Here is a 6,829-nt window from a genome sequence, read left to right on the forward strand (position 1 = left end):
AACTAGAGTATCATAAGCATATTGCCATTATTACTTTTCTGTCCTCATTATCTTAGAACTTACTAACACCAAGAATACCTGAGTACTTCAAAGACCTTCAGTAAATGTTAGTTCCTAGGTTGAAAAAAATGATTAGAGAAATTATCGTCACTCTTGAATGAAAATTAAGAAAATGGAAGAAAGATTATTGACGTTTAGATCTGTCAGCTTTTGGGTCTTACCCTCTCAGTAGATTAGTTTTCTTGTGTAAGCAAATAAACCAATCAAAATGATTTGTTTCTGTTACCAGTTTGGTTTATATGAACAAATATTTAAATTAGACACAGTGAACCATCAAGGTAAATGGGTGAGCTTCATCCTGATTCTGTCACAAGTTTTGTTAAATGCTCGATCTTATCAGGCTTCCCCAGAGCCATAAACATAAGCACAGCTGACACTATTGTTTTTGACAGTGTAAAATTTGTATTAATTGAGAATTCATGAAGAAATATGGTTGAGACCTTTTGTTTTTGAGGACTCTTTATTTTTGGCCAATCTTTCTTTTCTTTATGTAATTAAGCGAAGCATCTCAAAATTGTCTTAAATTTTTTTTCAACTTTTAAAATCTACTTGTCATAAAAATTGCATTCTTACTTTTCATAGTCTGAAAAATTTCTTTTCTCTCCTACAGCTTGTGTTTGTCATAACTTTAGGCCTAACATTATTTCTATCAATTGAACTTAAAGAATAGAAGAGAGTTAACATGCTAACATATTATTAATAGAAACTTTTTAACAGAGATAAGTATTTATTACACAAAGTTAGAAAAAAAATAAGCTTCATCTGTAGTTAATGCACTAGATGCACATCTGTTACTTTTGTCTGCCTCTTCTGCTAATATCACCCTAATTTCCTGCAGGCAACTATTTCTCCTCCACTTTGTGCATTCATAATGTCAATCAAAGCTCCTCACCCTTTACTAGCCAATAGACCTATGATTGAAACCAGGTTAATATGATTCTGTTTATCTGGAAATTTTGAGTTTTTAACAGGATGAAAAGTGAAGTTTTTTTCATAACAGATTCCAGTTAGTTCAAGTACCTAGAACCATAGCATCACATGGTTTCTGGTTTTTGGAAAAAATATCTTCAATATTCCCTACACATCTATAATCCATTCTTTATATTATTATAATAGAGTCTTTACTTTTGCTCGTTTCTACTATGAAATGGATCAATTAATTTACCAGATTGTTTTTTGGAACCAAAGAGTTCTCAGAATTAAAATTTCATAATAATCATCAGAGACTTTTCTCCAAATGGAAGTGGCATCAAACATGTAGCCCAGAAGACTCCCTCTTCTCCTAGGTTCATCATTCCCATTACATCTCAACAATGTATTCCTGTAAATACCTCTGGATCTTAGAATTATATCTATTTTCTATTACTCAAAAATTAGGGTTCAAGTGTGCTTTCTTTATTCTGGTAGCATTCTTCTCTCCTTCAAGTTTACTCATTCAACTACTTGCATGGTCTCCCCTTTTAGAATTTGGAGTTTCCTATAATTCCCAAAGTTTCTGTTTGTTTGTTTTTGCCAAACCTGGCAATGCTCAGGGCTTTCTTCTGCCTCAGTGCTCAGGGTAGTGTTCTGGGAATTGAACCCATATTGACCATGTGAAAGGCAACACAGTGCAAATACTGTGAGTAATTGCTATATTTTGTTATTTTTAAAATATATTTCAATAAGTTGATACTGCTTTACTGCTTGCTCCATATAAAAAAAACTCCAAACATTATCAGGGACAATCATACATGGCACACTAATAAAAATGAGCTACTTCCTGACCTTTAGCTTTCAACAACCCTATTTCCAAGATTTTACTGGGCCTATCAAAAAAATGTTAACAAGTAATGTCATGGCCAAAATGGATGTCCCTGGGTTTTTCCTTATCCAAGAAAATAATGAAGGTAAGTCAATACAAGATTTTTAAAAGATATATTAAAGCAAAAATCTCTAAGAGAAAATGTCTTCCTTAGGACTTGAAAGGGTAATATGTGGGATACAACAATAGAACCGTACATATGTTGTCTGTGACCGCTATGGACATTTGCTGGAATTCCCACCTGGGAATGAATGGAGCAATGAGGCTAAGGTCATGGGGGAATATTTGGTTGTAGCAGTGTATGTGGCAGTGTCTTTTGGTTACAGGGTATGAATACGCAAATAGAACAAGATGGAAATGGAATAACATGAATCATGAGACTCTAACTGGATCCATTTGACATGGTTCCTTCTTAGGCTCAACAACCACGTGAGACTTCAAGAATACACCACACAGAAACAATATATCACACCGCATTGATTTAAGAGTGACCTCCCCTCCCTTGCCTTCTGCCTCCAGCAGACTCCCTAGAGTACTACAGGCAGAGAAGACCTAACTATTGGGAGGAGTCACTAACTGTTTTCCAGGGTAGAATTCTGGCTAGTCCCAAAAGGGTTCTTTTCTTTAAGGGTTTTAGGAAACTAGACAAAGCAATTTTATTAGTATCATTGATGTTTGTTTGCAGCAAATTCAGATCCAGGAACCACGCGTTTGAATGAAGGGGTTCCACCAATCACCTCTATTTCTTCCATGGTAGCAGCTTGGCCAAAGCACTCAGTCATTGGTGGGGTCAATCTTAAGGTTCCATCTGACATCATAGTGGCAGATCCTGAAGCAGTTGAGGTACCAGCTGGTGCAGGAGCAGAGGGGATGGCACTTTTGTTGTTTATGCCCATGGCTTCTGTTCTCTCACATCAGGTAAGGTTCCCTTGAATCCTTCCTGCTGTATCTGCGCTGCATCATTTCTTCCTGTTGTCTCCACACTGCTTTCTCTGAGCTCTTATGCTTTTTCTCCTGCCTGAGTTCCAGTTGCATTCATTTGTGCATTTCTTGATCGTGGAGCTCTTCCATTCTTCGAAGTTTTTGATGCCTCATAAAATACTGCTTCGTGAGCATGACTGGAGCTCCTGAAGCGCAGTTTCCGTCTCCATTTCCTGCTTCTCATAACCTTCCTTGCTGTTAGTCGTGCTGCTGTTTCTCCATCACAATGAAAGCCTTCCAGCGCATGGCATACTCATACTCAAAGGAGCCAGGTGGGGCAAATCTGGGTGGTTGTTCTCGTTCCTTGTGAAATTGCTGGTTATTAATAACCTGTTTCTCTGGTAGGCCCTCTTCATCATCTAACTGGTCCAAGGGCTCCACAATCACAGGTCTTGGAAACGTGGTTAGCAGGAAGGAAACTTCACTAAATCTGTGCAGTGCTTTCTGACCAGCTGGTTCTGCTGAGAATTTAACAATGCCATTTCCAGAGGGCCTTCCTTCATCATCCATGATGACCAAAGCCCCCTCTACCTTTCCAAACACAGAAAATGCTTACTTCAGCAGTTCACTGGACACGTACTGAAGGTTTTTGACTGCGAGGGATGCACTATGGCACACAAAGTTTTCCATGGAAGGGCATATTGTCCAGCTGCACTTTGGCAATCTTTGCTAGAGTTCATGTTTCCAAGCGCATAAAGCCAAAGACCTTATCCTTTTGAGTGAAGACTTCACCAGTCTTCCGGTATTTCTCAAAGAGTTTCCTCATTTCCTCCTAGATGAAGTCAGAAGGAAGACTGTCCACAAAGAGCCGGTTACACTGGGTAAAGGTCTTTTCTGGTTTTCTAAAATTCTTCAGGTCAATAATCAAGCCTTCATTTTGGCTGCTGGCTTGTTGCCTATCTGCAGGTATTGGTAGCGGGGGCCACTGCTACTGCTTCCTTGGAGCACGGTTTTGTTTCTTCAAGTTGAAGGTTTTATTCTTCTGCATTTTTGCATCCCTCCACTGACTGGTCTCTTGACGTTGCCTCCAGGTAATTCTTTAAGAACAACACCCTACCTAGCTCTTAATCAAGCCTACTATCACCTAGTTCAGATCAAGCTAAATTTCAGAAACTTGAGTCTTCTGTTAGAATAGTACGGAGCCAGGAGAACAATCTGAGGGACTTGGTTAGCTTCTATATAATCATATCTTTAGATTAAAAATGTTCAGCCTTCTTGTGTAACACTTTAAGAGACACCAGAGGACAATTTCCTCAAATTTCCAAGGGTATAAAGAATAAATTGGTTCTTTTTGGTTCTGCTCATTTTTTCCTATACATCACTTGTAGATTTATTTCCAATCAAGTTAGAGTAGTTACTACTATCTGATCTTTAATATTTTACCATGTGTACTGTCATAATTTATCTTTTTAAATGTAAAATTCACTTTAAAAACTTTCTATTTTAGTATTAATGGAATCTCAAAGAAGAGTTTTTTAAAAATTTGAAAAATATTTCAATATTCTCTAAGTAACACCGACTTTCCCCTTAACTTGTACTTGCATCTACAAAATGAATATACTATCGGTCTTATTAATCATACAGGATTATTTAAATATTAAAGAAGGTGAAAAATATTTGAACTATGTGTAAAACTAAAATATATTGCCATTAATTTTATGAAACTGTAATATTTTAGTAACATTTCAAAACCATATTATTATTGAACATCAAATTATAAAATTGAAAAAATTTATTTTTTGGTTTTTGGAACACACCCATCTGTGCTCAGGACTTACTCCTGGCTCTCCACCTGAGATTACTCCTGGAAGGTTTGGGGATCTCTGGAGTACCAGGGATCAAACCTGGGTTAGCCATGTGCAAGGCAAGTGCCTGATCCTATGTATATCTTTCTACCTCTAAGCAACAATTTGTAACTGTTCTTCACATATCATCAAATGGATCAATGTCACTGTCACTGTCCTCCCATTGTTCATCGATTTACTCGAGTGGGCCCAGAACATTTTAAGACTTGTTGTTACTGTGTTTGGCATACCAAATATGTCACAAGGAGCTTGCCAGGCTTTGCCGTGCAAGCAAGATACTCTCAGTAGCTTGCTGGGCTCTACGAGAGGGGTGGAGGAATTGAACTCGGGTCAGCCCAGTCAGCCGCGTGTAAGGCAAATGCACCACCCGCTGTGCTATCCTGCATTTATATATGGAACTCGTGCTCCCAGCATTTAAGGTATATCCATAGTGTCCCTTGTCACTTCTAGGGACAAGCAATTACAGAAGTATGCCTGAAAATTGAAATGTCAGGCCCAGGTGGTCAACTCACTAGGAATGACCCCAGTATCTTTTTTTTTTTTTAGATCTTCTAGATTCAGCTTCTGGAGATGAAAGGAATCCAGGAATTTATCCATTTCTTCTAGGTTCACTTGTTTCGTGGCATGCAGACTTTCAAAGTAGTCTCTGGTGATCTTTTGAATTTCTTTGGTTTCTCTTGTGATATCCCCATTCTTATTTCTGATTCTATTTATTAGGGTTCTCTCTCTCTGTTTCTTTGTGAGTGTTGCTAGTGGTTTATCTATCTTATTTATTTTCTTGAAGAACCAGATCTTGGTTTCATGGATCTTTCGGATTGTTTCTTCAGTTTCCATGCTGTTGATTTCTGCTCTAAGTTTTATGATCTCTTTCCTTCTCTCTGATTTGGGCTCCTTCTGTTGATCTTTTTCTAAGTTCTTGAGCTGTGAAGTCAAGTTGTTTATGTGCATCCTTTCTTCTGTCCTGAGATATGTTTGCAGAGCTATAAATTTTCCCCTTAATATGGCTTTAGCTGCATCCCATAAGTTCTGGTACCTTGTGTCTTCATTCTCATTTGTTTCCAAGTATCTTTTGATTTCGTCCTTGACTTCCTTCCTGATCCACTCGTTGTTCAGCATTGAGTTGTTTAATTTCCAGGTGTTTGTTTTGGTTCTCCCTGTCTGTGTGTGATTCACTTCTATTCTAAGTGCATCATTGTCTGAAAAGATTGTTGATACTATTTCTATCTTTCTGATTCTATAGAGGTATGTTTTGTGGCCTAGAACATGGTTTATTTTGGAAAATGTTCCGTGAGCACTGGAGAAGAATGTGTATTCTTTCTTTTGGGAATGTAAAGTCCTGTATAGGTCTATAATCCCTTTCTCTTCTATTTCTTCTGTCAAAGCCAATGTTTCCTTACTGAGTTTTGTTCTTGTTGATCTATCCAAAGGTGATAAAGCGATGTTGAAATCTCCAGCTACTATTGTGTTGCTAGCAATGTCCTCCTTAAAATCTTAGCAGTTGTTTTAAATATTTAGCTGTTCCCTCATTAGGTGTGTATACATTTAAGAGTGTGATTTCTTCCTGTTTTACATATCCCTTGATGAAGAGAAAATAGCCTTTGATCTCCCTTATAATCTTTTTCAACCTAAAGTTAATTTTGTCGGATACTAGTATGCCACCCCAGCTTTATTGAGGGTGCTGTTTGCTTGCAGGATTGTTTTCCATCCTTTCACTTTGAGTCTGTGTTTGCTCTAACTGTTGAGGTGAGTTTCTTGTAGGCAGCAGAATGTTGGCTTGTGTCTTTGAATCCATTTTGCCTCTCTGTGTCTCTTAACTGGTGAATTTAGACCATTGATGTTGAGAGAGATTATTGTTATGGTGTTTTGTGTCATCTTTCTTTAAGGGTCTATTGTGCTTGTAGGGTTTGTCTTGTCTTATAGTAGCCCCTTTAGCCCTTGTTTTAGGTTTGGTTTTGAGTCTATGAAATTCCTGAGCTGCTGTTTATCTAGATAATAGTGTACCGTTCCTTCAATTTTGAGGGAGAGTTTAGCTGGATATAGTATACTTGGTGAAGCATTCATTTCAGTGAGTTTTTTTCACTATATCCCGCCATTGCATTTGGGCTTGGAGGGTTTCCTCTGACAGGTCTGCTGTGAATCTAAGGGGTGCTCCTTTGTATGTGCTTTCCTTCTTTTTCCTTGC

At 37.9% G+C, this 6,829-nt stretch overlaps 1 pseudogene; it reads right to left on the reverse strand.

Moving 5' to 3' along the window:
• Positions 1-2,526: 2,526 nt before the first annotated feature.
• On the reverse strand, positions 2,527-3,830 carry LOC130041725 (non-POU domain-containing octamer-binding protein-like; annotated as a pseudogene).
• Between the last annotated feature and the right edge of the window lie 2,999 nt (positions 3,831-6,829).

Source organism: Sorex fumeus, unplaced genomic scaffold, assembly GCF_029834395.1.
Source record: "Sorex fumeus unplaced genomic scaffold, SorFum_2.1 ptg000098l, whole genome shotgun sequence".
NCBI classification, from domain to species: domain Eukaryota; kingdom Metazoa; phylum Chordata; class Mammalia; order Eulipotyphla; family Soricidae; genus Sorex; species Sorex fumeus.